Source organism: Pseudophryne corroboree, chromosome 4 (genome assembly GCF_028390025.1).
Source record: "Pseudophryne corroboree isolate aPseCor3 chromosome 4, aPseCor3.hap2, whole genome shotgun sequence".
Classification (NCBI taxonomy): Eukaryota; Metazoa; Chordata; class Amphibia; order Anura; family Myobatrachidae; genus Pseudophryne; species Pseudophryne corroboree.
In genome coordinates this window covers 547,592,247-547,613,288 of record NC_086447.1, presented here as the reverse complement: position 1 = coordinate 547,613,288, position 21,042 = coordinate 547,592,247, and the positions used below count along the sequence as shown (strand labels likewise).

The following is a 21,042-nucleotide window of genomic DNA, read 5'->3' as shown; positions in this document are numbered from 1 at the left end:
ACTACACAGCGCTCTCCCCCTACTGCTATCTATTAAGGAGCCTTCCAGTGACTGATACATTTTTGCTGGATACAAATAATAAGAAGGTTGCCTTGTTTAAAGCCAATTAATTATCAAGACAGCATGGTTACAATTGGACACAATTAATGCGTACCAGTGGAGATTGTACGGATCTATCTGTGTGAATAGACAATTACTAATTCGAGCTCAGGGCATGGGACTAAATAAAGAGTGCACTATATTGTTTTTAATATCCGGATATTATCCTTGATTTTATTTGCTGTTTATATGTGGATTGTAATAAATGTGTGATTTAAACTGACCCTGTTCTTAGCGCTCCCTTGTTTAAATATATTTCATGTTGGGAGAGATCCGATCGGATCCCTCATACAGCGTGGCGGAGAGAAGCCCGTAGGCTTCTCTGGGGTTTTGACAGCAAAAGCTGGCAATCCCTTCCACTACGCTGTCTTGGCAGGCGAGGCCTAGTACATTAGGAAAATGCGGTAAACGGGGGTTTACCGCATTTCCTGTGAAGTATATCCCAACGTCTGTCAGTGTTTGCTCATAACATCCAGGTGTAAGATGGGGTTTGTGTGCCCCCCAGGGCCGTAACTATCTGTGAGTTCAACTGCCCACATCCACCTGCAATCCCTATTGCACCGACACCAGCTGCTGATCCATTACGCCAGCTCCCAGACACCCCCACTGAACTGCAGGGATCGGACTGTACACTACACTAGCGGGAATGCACTATTACAGTAGGTTAGCTGTAAGACTCCCGCCGATCATGATTGGAGCCGCACCTGGGAGTGTGCAACGGCACTACATCAGCAGTGTCTGCCTGGAGACTAGACACATGGAGCCAAGCGGGAACACATGTCTGGCAGAGAGGCATGGAGATCAGGGCACACTGTCCACTTCTAAGAGCACCTGCCCAGCTGACAGTGTAAGAGACCGGAAGTCTGGACACAGCAGCAGCTTCATGGAGAAGTTGCTGCAGGATTGCATGCTGAGCAAAGTTCAACGGACACTCTGTAAGTGACGAACACACAGACAGACACAAACACATACCCCTCTGTACTTTCTACATAATGTGTAAAATGGGGCTCTACCTGGCGTAATATGTGACGGGCTCTTCCTGGTGTAATGTGTGTACAGTAAGTGGGGCTACTGTGTGGCATTATTTGAATAGGTATTATTTTTGTGGCCATGCCCCTATATTGGCACGTGCCTATGGCGAACACTGCCCATATTTTAAATTTGTGGGGCGCCAATGCTGTTTCTTGCACCCAGCGCTAAAATGTCTAGTTACGGCACTGGCATTGGATCGTTATCGTTTGTGAAAACAGCACAATTTCAAGCAATTTGTTTCTCCGATGTGTCAAAATCGCGCAATCGTCCCTTAAATTGTTCTAATGTATGGTCAGATTCACATATCCTTTTACTTGTTCCAAAGTAACGATACAAGTGTTACTATTCTGTTAATACTTCTCTAACAAATGTGATGATAGAGAACAGAATGGGGGGAAATGCAATGAACAGCAATTTATCTAAATCACAGATTTTTGTTGCTTTTTGCTTTAAATTCTGAGGCTAGAAGCATCAAAAATATGCTATTTGGATGAATAGCAGTTCATTTAATTCCTCTTATAGACTTATAAAAGGTTAAAACATATGAATCAATACATGTAGATTAAGGGTGAAATGTAATGGAGTGCATTTTATAAACAAATGCAAACTGCACAAATTACTACCCAACTATTTTAGACTGTTAAAATGTAAATCTAAAGGCCAAAATTGGTTGCAGTTCGAGCCAGGAAATTAAATGAGTTTGCTCACTAACACTTAAAGAGCATAAACAATTATAAATTATGAGAGCAGTTATTTCTTTACTGTGTTACTGAGGTCAGTTTAATAATAAATAATAAAACCTAACATTTTATCTATGTGGATAATATAGTATTTAATAAAGATTAAGGAACCAGTGTTATTTGTAAATTAAATAACATGGCTAATAATACGTACTAGTATATAACATATATTATTTGAGTACACAAAATGATTGAAGCACCAATTATATTGAATACTAGTGGAACTATAAGTGCCAGCTTACATAATTAATTAATATGGTCCCAAATAGCATAAAAATAAATAATTAAACGTGTGCACTCACAAATATATGTATTAACTGTTTTACAGTATGTGTCCCTCCCCCCCCCTGCTTCCTCCGTATATGGAGAGCGTGCTCCCAAAGAATGGGGCATGGCCTCACTGAGAAGGGGCATGGCCACACAATAGTACCATGCTGTAATTCAAATTATGCCACCCAGTAGTGCAACTCTATTCATATTACACCACCCATTACCACTCCTGATAGACCTTATGCCGCACAATAGTACTCCTTATACACCTCACTCCTCACAATAGTACTTCTTATACACATTACACCGGTGTCTACCTGATGTGCACTTTATCACTATATTAACTATCAATAATAAACAGAGGAGTTTTAGTTCATGTATTGATCAATGCATTTAAGCCTGTAGCCTCCAGCATGGGACCCCAGTATACTACAGTTCACATACCATGTTGCTCCCAAAATCTAGGGATAGTGAGTGCTGTGAATTAGGGCTTTTTGTGTGTATGTGTGTGTATGTATACAGTGGGGATCGAAAGTTTGGGCACCCCAGGCAAAAATTAATTTTAATGTGCAAAAAGAAGCCAAGGAAAGATGGAAAAATCTCCAAAAGGCATCAAATTACAGATTAGACATTCTTATAACATGTCAAAAAAAGTTTGATTTTATTTCCATCATTTACACTTTCAAAAGAACAGAAAACAAAAAATGGCGTCTGCAAAAGTTTGGGCACCCTGCAGAGTTAATACCTTGTACTGCCCCCTTTGGACAGCTGAGACCTGGCCGTGTCATGGATTGTTCTCAATCATCGTCTGGAAAGACCAGGTGATGTCAATCTCAAAGGTTTTAAAAGCCCAGACTCATCTGACCTTGCTCCAACAATCAGCACCATGGGTTCCTCTAAGTAGTTGTGTAGAACACTGAAACTGAGAATAGTTGACGCTCACAAAGCAGGAGAAGGCTATAAGTAGATAGCAAAGCGTTATCAGATGCCCATATCCTCTGTTCGGAATGTAATTAAGAAATGGCAGTCATCAGGAACAGTGGAAGTTAAAGCAAGATCTGGAAGACCAAGAAAAATATCAGACAGAACAGCTCGCAGGATTGTGAGAAAAGCAAGTCAAAATCCACGTTTGACTGCACAATCCCTCCAGGAAGATCTGGCAGACACTGGAGTTGTGGTACACTATTCCACTATAAAGAGATACTTGTACAAATATGGTCTTCATGGAAGAGTCATCAGAAGTAAACCTCTTCTATGTCCTCACCACAAAAATCAGCGTTTGAAGTTTGAAAAAGAACATATAGACAAGCCTGATGCATTTTGGAATAAAGATCTGTGGACCGATGAGGTTAAAATATAACTTTTTGGCCGGAATGAGCAAAGGTACGTTTGGAGAAGGAAGAGCACAGAATTTAATGAAAAGAACCTCTGTCCAACTGTTAAGCATGGGGGTGGATCAATCATGCTTTGGGGTTGTATTGCAGCCAGTGGCACAGGGAACATTTCACGAGTAGAAGGAAAAATGGATTCAATAAGACGCTAACTTGATGCCATCTGTGAAAAAGCTGAAGTTAAAGAGAGGCTGGCTTCTACAAATGGATAATGATCCTAAACACACCTCAAAATCCACGGTGGATTACATCAAGAGGTGTAAACTGAAGGTTTTGCCATGGCCTTCACAATCTCCTGACCTCAACATAATTGAAAATCTATGGATAGACCTTAAAAGAGCAGTGCGTCACAGACAGCACAGGAATCTCAAAGAACTGGAAGACTTTTGTAAGGAAGAATGGGCGAAGATATCTCAAACAAGAATTGAAAGACTCTTGGCTGGCTACAAAAAGCGTTTACAAGCTGTGATACTTGCCAAAGGGGGCAGTACAAGGTATTAACTCTGCAGGGTGCCCAAACTTTTGCAGAGGCCATTTTTTGTTTTCTGTTCTTTTGAAAGTGTAAATGATGGAAATAAAATCAAACTTTTTTTTGACATGTTATAAGAATGTCTAATCTGTAATTTGATGCCTTTTGGAGATTTTTCCATCTTTCCTTGGCTTCTTTTTGCACATTAAAATGAATTTTTGCCTGGGGTGCCCAAACTTTCAATCCCCACTGTGTATGTATATGTATGTATGTATGTATGTATGTATGTATGTGTGTGTGTGTGTGTGTGTGTGTGTGTGTGTGTGTGTGTGTGTGTATGTATGTATGTGTGTGTATATATATATATGTATATGTATATGTGTGTATATATATATATATATATATATATATATATATATATATTATACACACATTCCAAATGGTATCCGGCACTCGGGGACAAATGATGAAACTGACAACAGTAAGTAGCCACTTGCTGTTGTCCGTTTCATCATTTGTCCCCGAGTGCCAGATACCATTTGGAAGGTGTGCAAGCTTGAATCGGGGCTCCGGGGCACTTTGTTATTTACTGCAGGAGTGCCGGGTATTGAAAGGAGTATATATATATATATATATATATATATATATATATATATATATATATATATAGATACTTAGACCTTATTATGCGCTGATCAGTCAGAGCTACACCTCAGGAGGTACCCCTATTGGATAGGGTACAGTATAGAAGATACAGATGTATGTTGGTTCTCAAGGGAGCTAACAAAATTATGTGTCCGCCACTTTTGTTTCTTTACTTTTACAAATTAGACTTAATATTTCAGATAATAAAAATGGATTCACGTATTGAACAGCATGTTGATATAAACGAAGTTTACAATCTTAGTATTGTCAACAAATGCATAGTTCATCCACATTAAAACCTTTTAACATTTGAAAACAATTGCACTGATAATACATTTCCTTGTTCAAAATGCATCTGCTGTAAATTCATGAAAAGAAAAACATTCAGTTGTGAGATTTCCCCCGGTAGAATATACAAAATAAATCAGATTGTAAACTGCAACACCGAATTTGTGATCTATAGGATCACCTGTAGTTGCGGCCTATCTTACACTGGGAAGACAAAAAGACAAACAAAAATTAGGATCCAGGAACACATGCATAATATTAGAACTAAACTTCATAGTCTATCTAGGCATTTTATAGAAAAACATGGTTCTGTAATAGATAGAGATAATTTTTCTTTTACAAATTGAGAACACATTCTTGTTGACCCACATGGAAGCAGTAGAGAGCTCACATTGGGGGTCATTCCGAGTTGTTAGCTCGGTAGCAGATTTTAGCAGCTTTGCACACGCTAGGCCGCCGCCCTCTGGGTGTGTATCTTAGCTTAGCAGAATTGCGAACGAAAGATTAGCAGAATTGCGAATAGAAAATTCTTAGCAGTTTCTGAGTAGCTCGAGACTTACTCCTACACTGCGATCAGCTCAGCCCGTTTCGTTCCTGGTTTGATGTCACAAACACGCCCTACGTTCGGCCAGCCACTCCCCCGTTTCTCCAGACACTCCCGTGTTTTATCCTGGCACGCCTGCGTTTTTCCGCACACTCCCTGAAAACGGTCAGTTTCCGCCCAGAAACACCCACTTCCTGTCAGTCACACTCCGATCACATCAACGATGAAAATTCTTCGTTCGGACGTGAGTAAATCTACTTAGTTTTGTGCTAAAATACTTAGCGCATGCGCACTGCGTACCATGCACATTTTTGCCTTAATCGCTCCATTGCGAAAATCGGCAACGAGCGAACAACTCGGAATGACCCCCATTATCCAAGCGAGAAACATATTGTATAGACACCTTAGATACCATGACCCCTAAAGGCCTCAGTGAAAGCATAGACATTGTCTCTATTTTTGTATGATTTTGCATATATATATATATATATATATATATATATATATATATATATATATACACATACACACTGCTCAAAAAAATAAAGGGAACACTGAAATAACACATCCTAGATCTGAATGAATGAAATATTCTAATTAAATACTTTATTCTTTACATAGTTGAATATGCTGACAACAAAATCACACAAACATCATCAATGGAGGTCTGGATTTGGAGTCACACTCAAAATTAAAGTGGAAAAACACAATACAGGCTGATCCAACTTTGATGTAATGTCCTTAAAACAAGTCAAAATGAGTCTCAGTAGTGTGTGTGGCCTCCACGTGCCTGTATGACCTCCCTACAATGCCTGGGCATGCTCCTGATGAGGTGGCGGATGGTCTCCTGAGGGATCTCCTCCCAGACCTGGACTAAAGCATCCGCCAGCTCCTGGACAGTCTGTGGTGCACAGTCTGTGGTGGATGGAGCGAGACATGATGTCCCAGATGTGTTCAATTGGATTCAGGTCTGGGGAACGGGCGGGCCAGTCCATAGCATCAATGCCTTCGTCTTGCAGGAACTGCTGACACACTCCAGCCACATGAGGTCTAGCATTGTCTTGCATTAGGAGGAACCCAGGGCCAACCGCACCAGCATATGGTCTCACAAGGGGTCTGAGGATCTCATCTCGGTACCTAATGGCAGTCAGGCTACCTCTGGCGAGCACATGGAGGACTGTGCGGCCCCCCAAAGAAATGCCACCCCACACCATTACTGACCCACTGCCAAACCGTTCATGCTGGAGGATGTTGCAGGCAGCAGAACGTTCTCCTTGGCGTCTCCAGACTCTGTCACGTCTGTCACATGTGCTCAGTGAGAACCTGCTTTCATCTGTGAAGAGCACAGGGCGCCAGTGGCGAATTTGCCAATCTTGGTGTTCTCTGGCAAATGCCAAACGTCCTGCACGGTGTTGGGCTGTAAGCACAACCCCCACCTGTGGACGTCGGGCCCTCATACCACCCTCATGGAGTCTGTTTCTGATCGTTTGAGTAGACACATGCACATTTGTGGCTTGCTGGAGGTAATTTTGCAGGGCTCTGGCAGTGCTCCTCCTGTTCCTCCTTGCACAAAGGCGGAGGTAGCGGTCTTGCTGCTGGGTTGTTGCCCTCCTACGGCCTCCTCCATGTCTCCTGATGTACTGGCCTGTCTCCTGGTAGCGCCTCCATGCTCTGGACACTACACTGACAGACACAGCAAACCTTCGTGCCACAGCTCACATTGATGTGCCATCCTGGATGAGCTGCACTACCTGAGCCACTTGTGTGGGTTGTAGACTCCGTCTTATGCTACCACTAGAGTGAAAGCACCGCCAGCTTTCAAAAGTGACCAAAACTTCAGCCAGAAAGCATAGGAGCTGAGAAGTGGTCTGTGGTCACCACCTGCAGAACAACTCTTTTTTGGGGGGTGTCTTGCTAATTGCCTATAATTTCCACCTCTTGTCTATTCCATTTGCACAACAGCATGTGAAATTGATTGTCAATCAGTGTTGCTTCCTAAGTGGACAGTTTGATTTCACAGAAGTGTGATTGACTTGGAGTTACATTGTGTTGTTTAAGTGTTCCCTTTATTTTTTTGAGCAGTGTGTATATATATATATATATATATATATATATATATATATATATATATATTAGAGATGAGCGCCTGAAATTTTTCGGGTTTTGGTTTTGGGTTCGGTTCCGCGGCCGTGTTTTGGGTTCGAACGCGTTTTGGCAAAACCTCACCGAATTATTTTTGTCGGATTCGGGTGTGTTTTGGATTCGGGTGTTTTTTTCCAAAAACACTAAAAAACAGCTTAAATCATAGAATTTGGGGGTCATTTTGATCCCAAAGTATTATTAACCTCAAAAACCATAATTTACACTCATTTTCAGTCTATTCTGAATACCTCACACCTCACAATATTATTTTTAGTCCTAAAATTTGCACCGAGGTCGCTGTGTGAGTAAGATAAGCGACCCTAGTGGCCGACACAAACACCGGGCCCATCTAGGAGTGGCACTGCAGTGTCACGCAGGATGTCCCTTCCAAAAAACCCTCCCCAAACAGCACATGACGCAAAGAAAAAAAGAGGCGCAATGAGGTAGCTGTGTGAGTAAGATTAGCGACCCTAGTGGCCGACACAAACACCGGGCCCATCTAGGAGTGGCACTGCAGTGTCACGCAGGATGTCCCTTCCAAAAAACCCTCCCCAAACAGCACATGACGCAAAGAAAAAAAGAGGCGCAATGAGGTAGCTGTGTGAGTAAGATTAGCGACCCTAGTGGCCGACACAAACACCGGGCCCATCTAGGAGTGGCACTGCAGTGTCACGCAGGATGGCCCTTCCAAAAAACCCTCCCCAAACAGCACATGACGCAAAGAAAAAAAGAGGCGCAATGAGGTAGCTGACTGTGTGAGTAAGATTAGCGACCCTAGTGGCCGACACAAACACCGGGCCCATCTAGGAGTGGCACTGCAGTGTCACGCAGGATGTCCCTTCCAAAAAACCCTCCCCAAACAGCACATGACGCAAAGAAAAAAAGAGGCGCAATGAGGTAGCTGTGTGAGTAAGATTAGCGACCCTAGTGGCCGACACAAACACCGGGCCCATCTAGGAGTGGCACTGCAGTGTCACGCAGGATGTCCCTTCCAAAAAACCCTCCCCAAACAGCACATGACGCAAAGAAAAAAAGAGGCGCAATGAGGTAGCTGTGTGAGTAAGATTAGCGACCCTAGTGGCCGACACAAACACCGGGCCCATCTAGGAGTGGCACTGCAGTGTCACGCAGGATGTCCCTTCCAAAAAACCCTCCCCAAACAGCACATGACGCAAAGAAAAAAAGAGGCGCAATGAGGTAGCTGTGTGAGTAAGATTAGCGACCCTAGTGGCCGACACAAACACCGGGCCCATCTAGGAGTGGCACTGCAGTGTCACGCAGGATGTCCCTTCCAAAAAACCCTCCCCAATCAGCACATGATGCAAAGAAAAAGAAAAGAAAAAAGAGGTGCAAGATGGAATTATCCTTGGGCCCTCCCACCCACCCTTATGTTGTATAAACAAAACAGGACATGCACACTTTAACCAACCCATCATTTCAGTGACAGGGTCTGCCACACGACTGTGACTGATATGACGGGTTGGTTTGGACCCCCCCCAAAAAAGAAGCAATTAATCTCTCCTTGCACAAACTGGCTCTACAGAGGCAAGATGTCCACCTCATCTTCACCCTCCGATATATCACCGTGTACATCCCCCTCCTCACAGATTATCAATTCGTCCCCACTGGAATCCACCATCTCAGCTCCCTGTGTACTTTGTGGAGGCAATTGCTGCTGGTCAATGTCTCCGCGGAGGAATTGATTATAATTCATTTTAATGAACATCATCTTCTCCACATTTTCTGGATGTAACCTCGTACGCCGATTGCTGACAAGGTGAGCGGCGGCACTAAACACTCTTTCGGAGTACACACTTGTGGGAGGGCAACTTAGGTAGAATAAAGCCAGTTTGTGCAAGGGCCTCCAAATTGCCTCTTTTTCCTGCCAGTATAAGTACGGACTGTGTGACGTGCCTACTTGGATGCGGTCACTCATATAATCCTCCACCATTCTATCAATGTTGAGAGAATCATATGCAGTGACAGTAGACGACATGTCCGTAATCGTTGTCAGGTCCTTCAGTCCGGACCAGATGTCAGCATCAGCAGTCGCTCCAGACTGCCCTGCATCACCGCCAGCGGGTGGGCTCGGAATTCTGAGCCTTTTCCTCGCACCCCCAGTTGCGGGAGAATGTGAAGGAGGAGATGTTGACAGGTCGCGTTCCGCTTGACTTGACAATTTTGTCACCAGCAGGTCTTTCAACCCCAGCAGACCTGTGTCTGCCGGAAAGAAAGATCCAAGGTAGGCTTTAAATCTAGGATCGAGCACGGTGGCCAAAATGTAGTGCTCTGATTTCAACAGATTGACCACCCGTGAATCCTTGTTAAGCGAATTAAGGGCTGCATCCACAAGTCCCACATGCCTAGCGGAATCGCTCCGTGTTAGCTCCTCCTTCAATGCCTCCAGCTTCTTCTGCAAAAGCCTGATGAGGGGAATGACCTGACTCAGGCTGGCAGTGTCTGAACTGACTTCACGTGTGGCAAGTTCAAAGGGCATCAGAACCTTGCACAACGTTGAAATCATTCTCCACTGCACTTGAGACAGGTGCATTCCACCTACTATATCGTGCTCAATTGTATAGGCTTGAATGGCCTTTTGCTGCTCCTCCAACCTCTGAAGCATATAGAGGGTTGAATTCCACCTCGTTACCACTTCTTGCTTCAGATGATGGCAGGGCAGGTTCAGTAGTTTTTGGTGGTGCTCCAGTTTTCTGTACGTGGTGCCTGTACGCCGAAAGTGTCCCGCAATTCTTCTGGCCACCGACAGCATCTCTTGCACGCCCCTGTCGTTTTTTTAAAAATTCTGCACCACCAAATTCAAGGTATGTGCAAAACATGGGACGTGCTGGAATTGGCCCAGATTTAATGCACACACAATATTGCTGGCGTTGTCCGATGCCACAAATCCACAGGAGAGTCCAATTGGGGTAAGCCATTCCGCGATGATCTTCCTCAGTTGCCGTAAGAGGTTTTCAGCTGTGTGCGTATTCTGGAAAGCGGTGATACAAAGCGTAGCCTGCCTAGGAAAGAGTTGGCGTTTGCGAGATGCTGCTACTGGTGCCGCCGCTGCTGTTCTTGCGGCGGGAGTCCATACATCTACCCAGTGGGCTGTCACAGTCATATAGTCCTGACCCTGCCCTGCTCCACTTGTCCACATGTCCGTGGTTAAGTGGACATTGGGTACAGCTGCATTTTTTAGGACACTGGTGACTCTTTTTCTGAGGTCTGTGTACATTTTCGGTATCGCCTGCCTAGAGAAATGGAACCTAGATGGTATTTGGTACCGGGGACACAGTACCTCCAACAAGTCTCTAGTTGGCTCTGCAGTAATGATGGATACCGGAACCACGTTTCTCACCACCCAGGATGCCAAGGCCTCAGTTATCCGCTTTGCAGTAGGATGACTGCTGTGATATTTCATCTTCCTTGCAAAGGACTGTTGAACAGTCAATTGCTTACTGGAAGTAGTACAAGTGGGCTTACGACTTCCCCTCTGGGATGACCATCGACTCCCAGCGGCAACAACAGCAGCGCCAGCAGCAGTAGGCGTTACACGCAAGGATGCATCGGAGGAATCCCAGGCAGGAGAGGACTCGTCAGAATTGCCAGTGACATGGCCTGCAGGACTATTGGCATTCCTGGGGAAGGAGGAAATTGACACTGAGGGAGTTGGTGGGGTGGTTTGCGTGAGCTTGGTTACAAGAGGAAGGGATTTACTGGTCAGTGGACTGCTTCCGCTGTCACCCAAAGTTTTTGAACTTGTCACTGACTTATTATGAATGCGCTGCAGGTGACGTATAAGGGAGGATGTTCCGAGGTGGTTAACGTCCTTACCCCTACTTATTACAGCTTGACAAAGGGAACACACGGCTTGACACCTGTTGTCCGCATTTCTGGTGAAATACCTCCACACCGAAGAGCTGATTTTTTTTGGTATTTTCACCTGGCATGTCAACGGCCATATTCCTCCCACGGACAACAGGTGTCTCCCCGGGTGCCTGACTTAAACAAACCACCTCACCATCAGAATCGTCCTGGTCAATTTCCTCCCCAGCGCCAGCAACACCCATATCCTCCTCATCCTGGTGTACTTCAACACTGACATCTTCAATCTGACTATCAGGAACTGGACTGCGGGTGCTCCTTCCAGCACTTGCAGGGGGCGTGCAAATGGTGGAAGGCGCATGCTCTTCACGTCCAGTGTTGGGAAGGTCAGGCATCGCAACCGACACAATTGGACTCTCCTTGTGGATTTGGGATTTCAAAGAACGCACAGTTCTTTGCGGTGCTTTTGCCAGCTTGAGTCTTTTCAGTTTTCTAGCGAGAGGCTGAGTGCTTCCATCCTCATGTGAAGCTGAACCACTAGCCATGAACATAGGCCAGGGCCTCAGCCGTTCCTTGCCACTCCGTGTGGTAAATGGCATATTGGCAAGTTTACGCTTCTCCTCCGACAATTTTATTTTAGGTTTTGGAGTCCTTTTTTTACTGATATTTGGTGTTTTGGTTTTGACATGCTCTGTACTATGCCATTGGGCATCGGCCTTGGCAGACGACGTTGCTGGCATTTCATCGTCTCGGCCATGACTAGTGGCAGCAGCTTCAGCACGAGGTGGAAGTGGATCTTGATCTTTCCCTAATTTTGGAACCTCAACATTTTTGTTCTCCATATTTTAATAGGCACAACTAAAAGGCACCTCAGGTAAACAATGGAGATGGATGGATTGGATACTAGTATACAATTATGGACGGGCTGCCGAGTGCCGACACAGAGGTAGCCACAGCCGTGAACTACCGCACTGTACTGTGTCTGCTGCTAATATATAGACTGGTTGATAAAGAGATAGTATACTCGTAACTAGTATGTATGTATGTATAAAGAAAGAAAAAAAAACCACGGTTAGGTGGTATATACAATTATGGACGGGCTGCCGAGTGCCGACACAGAGGTAGCCACAGCCGTGAACTACCGCACTGTACTGTGTCTGCTGCTAATATATAGACTGGTTGATAAAGAGATAGTATACTCGTAACTAGTATGTATGTATAAAGAAAGAAAAAAAAACCACGGTTAGGTCACTGGTATATACAATTATGGACGGGCTGCCGAGTGCCGACACAGAGGTAGCCACAGCCGTGAACTACCGCACTGTACTGTGTCTGCTGCTAATATATAGACTGGTTGATAAAGAGATAGTATACTCGTAACTAGTATGTATGTATAAAGAAAGAAAAAAAAACCACGGTTAGGTGGTATATACAATTATGGACGGGCTGCCGAGTGCCGACACAGAGGTAGCCACAGCCGTGAACTACCGCACTGTACTGTGTCTGCTGCTAATATATAGACTGGTTGATAAAGAGATAGTATACTCGGAACTAGTATGTATGTATAAAGAAAGAAAAAAAAACCACGGTTAGGTCACTGGTATATACAATTATGGACGGGCTGCGGAGTGCCGACACAGAGGTAGCCACAGCCGTGAACTACCGCACTGTACTGTGTCTGCTGCTAATATATAGACTGGTTGATAAAGAGATAGTATACTCGTAACTAGTATGTATGTATAAAGAAAGAAAAAAAAACCACGGTTAGGTCACTGGTATATACAATTATGGACGGGCTGCGGAGTGCCGACACAGAGGTAGCCACAGCCGTGAACTACCGCACTGTACTGTGTCTGCTGCTAATATATAGACTGGTTGATAAAGAGATAGTATACTCGTAACTAGTATGTATGTATAAAGAAAGAAAAAAAAACCACGGTTAGGTCACTGGTATATACAATTATGGACGGGCTGCCGAGTGCCGACACAGAGGTAGCCACAGCCGTGAACTACCGCACTGTACTGTGTCTGCTGCTAATATATAGACTGGTTGATAAAGAGATAGTATACTCGTAACTAGTATGTATGTATAAAGAAAGAAAAAAAAACCACGGTTAGGTCACTGGTATATACAATTATGGACGGGCTGCCGAGTGCCGACACAGAGGTAGCCACAGCCGTGAACTACCGCACTGTACTGTGTCTGCTGCTAATATATAGACTGGTTGATAAAGAGATAGTATACTCGTAACTAGTATGTATGTATAAAGAAAGAAAAAAAAACCACGGTTAGGTCACTGGTATATACAATTATGGACGGGCTGCGGAGTGCCGACACAGAGGTAGCCACAGCCGTGAACTACCGCACTGTACTGTGTCTGCTGCTAATATATAGACTGGTTGATAAAGAGATAGTATACTCGTAACTAGTATGTATGTATAAAGAAAGAAAAAAAAACCACGGTTAGGTCACTGGTATATACAATTATGGACGGGCTGCGGAGTGCCGACACAGAGGTAGCCACAGCCGTGAACTACCGCACTGTACTGTGTCTGCTGCTAATATATAGACTGGTTGATAAAGAGATAGTATACTCGTAACTAGTATGTATGTATAAAGAAAGAAAAAAAAACCACGGTTAGGTCACTGGTATATACAATTATGGACGGGCTGCGGAGTGCCGACACAGAGGTAGCCACAGCCGTGAACTACCGCACTGTACTGTGTCTGCTGCTAATATATAGACTGGTTGATAAAGAGATAGTATACTCGTAACTAGTATGTATGTATAAAGAAAGAAAAAAAAACCACGGTTAGGTGGTATATACAATTATGGACGGGCTGCCGAGTGCCGACACAGAGGTAGCCACAGCCGTGAACTACCGCACTGTACTGTGTCTGCTGCTAATATATAGACTGGTTGATAAAGAGATAGTATACTCGTAACTAGTATGTATGTATGTATAAAGAAAGAAAAAAAAACCACGGTTAGGTCACTGGTATATACAATTATGGACGGGCTGCGGAGTGCCGACACAGAGGTAGCCACAGCCGTGAACTACCGCACTGTACTGTGTCTGCTGCTAATATATAGACTGGTTGATAAAGAGATAGTATACTCGTAACTAGTATGTATGTATAAAGAAAGAAAAAAAAACCACGGTTAGGTCACTGGTATATACAATTATGGACGGGCTGCGGAGTGCCGACACAGAGGTAGCCACAGCCGTGAACTACCGCACTGTACTGTGTCTGCTGCTAATATATAGACTGGTTGATAAAGAGATAGTATACTCGTAACTAGTATGTATGTATAAAGAAAGAAAAAAAAACCACGGTTAGGTCACTGGTATATACAATTATGGACGGGCTGCGGAGTGCCGACACAGAGGTAGCCACAGCCGTGAACTACCGCACTGTACTGTGTCTGCTGCTAATATATAGACTGGTTGATAAAGAGATAGTATACTCGTAACTAGTATGTATGTATAAAGAAAGAAAAAAAAACCACGGTTAGGTCACTGGTATATACAATTATGGACGGGCTGCGGAGTGCCGACACAGAGGTAGCCACAGCCGTGAACTACCGCACTGTACTGTGTCTGCTGCTAATATATAGACTGGTTGATAAAGAGATAGTATACTCGTAACTAGTATGTATGTATAAAGAAAGAAAAAAAAACCACGGTTAGGTCACTGGTATATACAATTATGTACGGGCTGCCGAGTGCCGACACAGAGGTAGCCACAGCCGTGAACTACCGCACTGTACTGTGTCTGCTGCTAATATAGACTGGTTGATAAAGAGATAGTATACTACTAATATTATATACTGGTGGTCAGGTCACTGGTCACTAGTCACACTGGCAGTGGCACTCCTGCAGCAAAAGTGTGCACTGTTTAATTTTAATATAATATTATGTACTCCTGGCTCCTGCTATAACCTATAACTGGCACTGCAGTAGTGCTCCCCAGTCTCCCCCACAATTATAAGCTGTGTGAGCTGAGCAGTCAGACAGATATATAATAAGATGATGCAGCACACTGGCCTGAGCCTGAGCAGTGCACACAGATATGGTATGTATGTGACTGAGTCACTGTGTGCTGTGTATCGCTTTTTTCAGGCAGAGAACGGATTATAAATAAAAGTGGTGGTCACTGGTCACTATCAGCAAAACTCTGCACTGTACACTACTGAGTACTCCTAATGCTCCCCAAAATTAGTAAATCAAGTGTCTAAACGGAGAGGACGCCAGCCACGTCCTCTCCCTATCAATCTCAATGCACGTGTGAAAATGGCGGCGACGCGCGGCTCCTTATATAGAATCCGAGTCTCGCGATAGAATCCGAGCCTCGCGAGAATCCGACAGCGTCATGATGACGTTCGGGCGCGCTCGGGTTAACCGAGCAAGGCGGGAAGATCCGAGTCGCTCGGATCCGTGTAAAAAAAGCTGAAGTTCGGATTCCGAGGAACCGAACCCGCTCATCTCTAATATATATATATATAATATATATATATACACTGCTCAAAAAAATAAAGGGAACACTAAAATAACACATCCTAGATCTGAATGAATGAAATATTCTTATTAAATACTTTGTTCTTTACATAGTTGAATGTGCTAACAACAAAATCACACAAAAATTATCAATGGAAATTAAATTTATTAACCCATGGAGGTCTGGATTTGGAGTCACCCTCAAAATTAAAGTGGAAAAACACACTACAGGCTGATCCAACTGATCCAACTTTGATGTAATGTCCTTAAAACAAGGACATTACCTTTCCTGAGTTTGTCTTCCCAGCAGTATGCACAATTTGCACGCACTCTGCAAGGAAAATACAGTGCCTGAAAACTATGCTCGCACAATCATGTAACATGCTCCATTGAACTCTAATGACTAGCTGGCCTACCTGCTTGCTTGGCAAATACCTGCCTGCTTGCCAGACCCCCTGCCGCTTTATCTGTCCAAGGCCTAGACTTTGCACACATGCAGGCAGACACACTCCTGAGTTTATCTCTTGTTACTTGGATTCACAATTTGTACCTGCTCTGCCTCTGAACCCCACGCGCACACTCACAGCTGGCTGCCGACCTTCCTGGTTCTATACCTTTGTCTGCACAATGCAATCAATCAGACAGTGTGAAATCCTTCAAGGGAATGTTCTCTAGTTCCACGGAATATACAGCATGTGAATGCTGTGGCAACAGGATTTAAACAGGCAGCAAGCCGATTCTGACACTGCAGCAGTGTTCTGGGATGTCTGTTCTATAATCCATGTTCTGTGATCCGTGTACTATGATGTCACAATCTGCTTGGGCTTGGAAGCATAGCCTGCATTTGCTGTCTGATGTCCATTTGAGGGAGACACACACCATGCGATGCACCGCATCATTGCTCCTTTCTGCTAATCGAACAAACCTACACCTCCTGCAGCTGGTCTAAAAACCAAACAATGCCCAAACATGAAGGCCCGAAAAGCCAAACTACAGAAATTAAGTAAGTCATTAATTAATTCATAAATTTGTAAATAGGTAAATAAGTTAGTTAGTTAGTTAGTGATTTGAAGTAAGGCCTCAATCCTAGGTAGGCCTCACATCCTGATGGCCACGCTGTAGTTTAAAATGCCTTAACTATGGGGAGGGAAATAAATGGAGACAAGAAGTAGGCACAAAATGAGACATCGGAGACCAGTTTTCAGGGTTGATTCTATTTCGGAGTGGGAGAAGGGACCTTCTGACGTATCTGGGGGAGGAGACACGTCACCAGGGGGAGGAGCTACGGGCGAACAGGGTACCCGAAAAGTACCCTCGTTGGCTCGCTTCGCTCGCCACGCTTCGGGCTCGGTGGCTCGCTCCGCTTCGCTCGCCACCTGATTACTAAAGGTAATAGTTGGTGGCGTGGATAGTAGAGGACCTATCCCGCTGGCCTTGCTTCTCCCCCTTGTTTTGTGACTCCTCCCCCAGACGGAAAAAAGGTCCCTTAGCCCACTTGATTCTAGCATCTACCCAGTTTTCAGTTGTCAATGCACACACAAATGCACCTGACAAAGAAAGTCAGCAATTCATTCTATTTTTGGATGACAGATAGGGGACGTATGAGATATTAAACGGATAAGAACAGATAATACACTTTGTCTTAGCCAAAAGGCCGAGAAGCAATAACCCGAAAAGAGGGAGGGGCAGGGGTGAGAAAAGTACACTGCCCGAAATCTATGTTTGCACAATCATGTGGAATGCTCCATTGAATTCTAACGAACATCTGGCATACCTGCCTGCTTTGGCAGATACCTGCTTGCTTTCCAGACCCCCTGCCGCTCTATCTGTCTAAAGGTGGGTACACACTAATATGATCTGCAGATATATCTATGGACGGATCGAGCAGTGTGTTCAGCATACACACTGCTCGATCCGTCGGGGACTGACGTCATGAACTGGGCGGGCGTGTACACCCGCCTGCCCAGTTCAGCTGTCAATCACCGCCGGCCGCCGCAGCATGTGTACGGGCGGCCGTACACACAAAGCGACGCGCCAATATATCGGTAGATATATTGGCCGTCGGCTGTGCTGCGCGGCCGACACGATACGTCTGTGAACGACGGAGTTCACAGACGTATCGGCCGTACACACTGGCCGACGGTCCCGCGATATATCGGCCGTTCAAGAGAACGGCCGATATATCGACCAGTGTGTACGGGCCTTTAGGCCTAGATTTTGCACACCTGTCTAGGTGACAGGCAAGCACCCTCCTGAGTTTGTCTTCCTGCTAGTTTGCACCCGCTCTGCTTTTGACACCCATGTGCACATCCACAAGCCAGCTTCCTGCTTCTTTCCCTCAACGGAATGCTCTCTAGTCCCACGGAACATACAGCATGTGAATGCTGTGGCAACAGGATTTAAACAGGCAGCTAGCCGATTCTGGCACTGCAACAGTGTTCTAGGACAGGCATGTCAAACTCAAAATCCCAACTTTGCCAAATAATCAAGGTCTAAGTCTTGTGTCGGCCACAAGAAAAAGACATATGCAATTTTAAAACGTTTATTAGAAAAACCAACAATAAAGTATAATCAAAGAGATATCAAGTATCGGGAAGAAAACAACTTTAATAGTGTGAGCTGGGAGCTGTGTTATTCACGAGACCCATAGAGTGGGAATAGAACTTGTGGTGAGCGCAGCTCGCCACCAATCCTGCAAGGGGCTTCGTTATACTAAACCCCCTCTGCCGGCATTCTGTGGCCAGGATCCCGGCGTCGAGATGCTGCCCTCCAGGATCCTGACTTCCGGTAAAACAACCCCAACCCATCTATTCAGCCTCCAATTCTCTTCTTCATTGAGAGACTGTTTTCTATCCAGATTCCAGAAGAATCCTCCTGCAATTAGGGCAGCTGGGACACAGAGCAGTCGGACACACACACACAGGGCGTGACGGCTTAAGTGCCAATAGCACTGAGCAGGTGGGATGCAGACGAGGGCAGAGCTTTGCAAAGGCAGCCAGGCATACACAGAAGCCCCCACGGTGGACATTTCCCCATCACTATCAGTATCTTCTTACATACAGTACATGCGTGCACATCTGCACTCTCCTTCATATCATCTAAAAGCGGTGCTTCCCTTAAGTCTGTTCCATATAGGTCCAGTACAAACAGAATTTTGGTAGAAAGGGCACTCAAAGTTATGAAAACAATATACTTTTAGTTTCACCCAGATAGAAACGTCTTTAAAGTAGAAAAGGCTCATTAAACAATATCCAGTTTACCATGATTCCTCTGCAGCACCATCAATGCCACAGGTACAACTTCAGTATTACATCAATGGAAAGGCATATTGGTCACTTATAAGCCCGTCCACCTCGGTCAGTAGATGACCGTTTGAGACACCAGCATCACGTCACAATCACCTTCCACTAACAGGAGCCAGCTGAGGTAAGACCACCAAGTCACATGTGACGTGATGTCGACTTATGGGAATTGTGGGTGAGAAAAACATTTTCCAGTGGGCATACTGTTACATGTGGTGGACCCCAGGCACCGAACACACCCAGGCTTTTTAGTTGACAACCAGGTGTGGGATGTTTTGCTGTCTAAATTTTTTGTAGACTGCATCAATATTTGTTTTAAATTTGGTCCTCTTGCGAACAAAATTAATGGCTTCTTTTTCACACTTTTAAATGCCTTATCAGTAGCTATTATTGGCCAATTCTTCTTCAACTGGCAAAAACTTCCGTGAAGAAGTCAACTAAAAAGCCTGGGTGTGTTTGGTGCCTGGGTGCACCACACGTAACAGTATGCTCACTGGAAAATGTTTTTCTCACCCTCATACAGGGAGGAAAATCCCCATAAGACATCACGTCACATGTACGACTGATTATGTGATTTACATCTTGGTATGCCCATGTGGACTTTATTATGTGGGGAAAACGACTACTACATTTCGTGAACAAATGTCAAATCATCGTCTTTCCATTAGACAGGCTGTGAGTAATAAACAAAGTGATAATCCGGTGGCACGACATTTTGACAGTGAAACAGGAATTGTCATCACTTAAGTGTATGATCATTGATCATGTCCCCAAACTGCTGAGGGGTGGCGACCGGGGAAGGATATTACTTCAAAAGGAGTCCAGATGGATCCATATGTTGGACACTAGGTCACCGAAAAGACTCAATGAAAGTTTGAACCTACGATGTTTCCTGTAATATGGAACATTCATTGACAGGATATAGGCACTGAATTTGCCTGGAGTACAGTATTTATGTGTGACACTATGTTATTGTGGTTATACATATATTTGTATGAAGTGATTTTTATATTGGTATGATAAGATGTAAGTGATTTGCAGTGAGTGGGACTAGAAGTGTCTTACACACTAGCCAAATCGCTATTTTGTACATTTGTAATGTAAATCACCAATAGCGTGTGGATACATGTGACAGTTGGTTTATATAATTAATGTGATTATTGTTTGCACTTGGCACTTTAAGGAATGTTGACAGGTATACAGCTGGGGATAAGTATCAACAGGCATTGATACTGAGAGGTCATTTATATCTAAATTTAGTTTTTTTGATATGCCATAAACATTTCTGCACTGACTTTATGCCTCCCTGCACGTTGGCAATGTAACCCCGATCTGTGGTACATGAAATACATATAGCTCCAGGAGTCTCTTAATCAATAGACAACTAAGGAGACAGGTATTCTACCCAATCATGGAGTATGGGTGGCAGCCGTGCCTGGGACTGACCTGATTAAGCTCTTAGCCATTTAGTATTGTGAGTAATAGAGGGAGCTTCTGAGAGTATAATTTATGGTACTATGTACTCTAAACCGATTGGTATCCATGGCAACGGCTTTTGGTAAAGTTTACACCCAGATGCTGCTATGGCACGTCACCGGAAGTGACGTGTACTGGGTGAACCGCATACTTCCGCAATTTGGCTCTAAGTGGAACGCATACCACTTCCTGTAGTAACAGGACATAGAACAATTGTGGTTAGAGATACTGCACATGCGCAGTTCGGTGGAACGCATGCCACAGTGTAAGTGATGGCGGGTCAGTGCAGCTGTTGGCAGTGAGTGTTTATTGTATGTGT

At 44.4% G+C, this 21,042-nt stretch overlaps 1 non-coding gene across 1 annotated transcript; it reads right to left on the bottom strand.

Annotated features, from left to right (window-relative positions):
* Nucleotides 1-17,421: 17,421 nt before the first annotated feature.
* LOC134913240 (U2 spliceosomal RNA) lies at nucleotides 17,422-17,611 on the bottom strand. Its single transcript, XR_010177043.1, has one exon. It is a non-coding gene; the product is annotated as a U2 spliceosomal RNA (small nuclear RNA).
* Between the last annotated feature and the right edge of the window lie 3,431 nt (nucleotides 17,612-21,042).